Source organism: Echinops telfairi, unplaced genomic scaffold, assembly GCF_000313985.2.
Source record: "Echinops telfairi isolate 266 unplaced genomic scaffold, ASM31398v2 ScPeMD7_7412;HRSCAF=8450, whole genome shotgun sequence".
Classification (NCBI taxonomy): domain Eukaryota; kingdom Metazoa; phylum Chordata; class Mammalia; order Afrosoricida; family Tenrecidae; genus Echinops; species Echinops telfairi.
The window spans coordinates 1,557,948-1,560,012 of NW_022111312.1; the positions used below are offsets into that span (position 1 = coordinate 1,557,948).

Consider the following 2,065-nt stretch of genomic DNA (forward strand, 5'->3'; position numbering starts at 1 on the left):
TCATGAACCCTTGATAATGTATGAATTATTATTATTTTGTCATGTCTTACCCTGCTTTTACTGGAGACTCTTACAAAAGAGTTGTAGTCTTGGACACTCAGGGTGGGGTCAGTTCTACCCTCTCCTCTAGGGTGGCTGTGAGTCCTGTCCACTCACTGGCAGGGAGTTAGGTTTGAAACCATAACAGGAGAAGGGGGACAGGTCACAGCAGGACTTTACACTGTTCCCAGCAGGCTCCATGCGCCTTCCTGCAGTGGTCGCCCCATTTGCTATTTTGTAAAAGCAGCTGCTTTGCTGAATTGGGGCCACTCACCTGTGGCTCTAATTTCCCTTTTGTCTGAACACGGTGAGTCTCTGCTTTCACCCCACTGGGCCCTGGCGACCTTTGTCCCACATTCCTCCAGCCTGCAGTGCCGCCTGTCACCAAACGCTGAATCACAGCCCTCTCCACACGCCGGCCGGCAGACCCAGGCTGTGAATGGAGCTCTTGTTTGTCCCCCGAGTTCTGAGAAATAGGGAGCATTTCATTGAATGGAGGGAGCGGGCAAGAGGTGGACACGGAATCTTTCCAGGGAAGAGAAATCAGGTGATGTTTCTGGAGCGAGAGCCTTCAACCCACCCTGGCTTCCAGGTGGGCCTGGTTTGAGCAGCCATTTCTCCGTCTCCTAGCACCCTGCCTTGCAGTGAGTAAACCCAAACCCAAGCCCACTGCTGCCGAAGTCGATCCTGATTCAAGGAGGCCCCCCTAGGACAAAGTAGAACTGTCCCCCCACCCCCACCCCCACCTCTTCGGGTTGGCAAGGCCGGAGCCTTTGCAGAAACAGACTGCCCACATCTTTCTTCCGATGCACAGCTAACCGGTGGATTCGAACCGCCGACCTTTTGGCTTACAGCCCAGCATGTAAGCACTGCCCCTCCTGGCCAGCATGTCCCAGGAGGGCCGACTCGGCTTTGTTTGCCTCGCTGACGACAAGTTGGACTTTAGATCCCTCATGGCTTAGATATCTTCCGAGTTGGAAAGGAAGCCGGTTTGGGGACTGAAGGTGGGGCCCGGGTGCCTGGCATGGCAGGGGCTGGACACGCGGGTCCGGGCTGGCCCTCTCTCTCCCGTGCCTGGCTGCTGCCTGCCAGCCGTGCCTTGAAGGTTACAGGCTGCAAGGATATTTTTAAACCCCAGGGGCCAGTTCATCTAAAAGTGACATTTACGGTTGGTACTGGCAGTGGCCAGTAGCTAGAGCCGGGCGCTGCGTAAACAAGGACCCTGGACCCTGGCAAGCTGAGCGGTGGTGGCAGAGAGGACAGGAGGAGGAAGAGGAGGAGCCTGTGGCGGTAAGTCCACGTCTGGAAGTCAGCCCTGAGGGAGAGCTGCCCCTTGGACACAAGCTGGCAGGTGGGGTTCCCAGGGGAGCCCCCTCCCCACCTTATTCCTGGCACGTGGGGAGGAAGTGGATTGTAAGGGTTTGAAAGGCGCCGAGCAGGCAGGAGAAGAGCGTCTGTTGGCTTCCATAGATGGTGATGTTGCTGCAGACAGATCGGTGTCCAGGAACCCTGGACACATGTGCACACAACCTCTCAAGGACACCCTTGGGTCCCCCACTTCCTCTCAGAGCTCCTGGCTTCGGGACAAACGGTCTGTTTCCTCTCCCAAGGGGGCCGTCTCTCAAACCGTGGCTCTCGGTGTTGTCTTTTAAAGCAATTGCTTGGGAAGTGAACTCCTGGCTGGGAAGACCTGCTGCTCTTCTGGTCCAGAAACAGACGGGTGGTAGGTCCCCTGGAAGGGAGGCAGGCAGGAAAGAAGGAAGTCAGCGAGGGGCGCACCTGCTGATGCAGGTGTCTACCCTTCCACACTCACATGGGATAGCCCCGCCCCCGACCATCCCACATCTGGATGCTATGATCTCTGTTGTTACTTCTCACCTCGACAGGTCTCCTCACCAACCTCTCCAGGTGTAGAATTTCAAGGTGTGAGGTGCGCTGCTCTGCCCCCCCATTTGGAATTTTCTTGGCTGTTCGGTGGGTGTGAAGGACTGGACTGGCCCCCTCCCCGCCCCTCCCCCCCTCCCCC

General features: G+C 57.0%; 1 protein-coding gene across 1 annotated transcript in view; it reads left to right on the plus strand.

Moving 5' to 3' along the window:
* The first annotated feature begins 476 nt into the window (after positions 1-476).
* ACACB (acetyl-CoA carboxylase beta) overlaps positions 477-2,065 on the plus strand; it is a 125,725-nt gene continuing 124,136 nt past the window's right edge. Inside the window, exon 1 of the mRNA XM_045296685.1 lies at positions 477-1,329. The gene's annotated coding sequence lies outside the window, so the exon portion shown is untranslated. The remainder of the gene's footprint in view (positions 1,330-2,065) is intronic.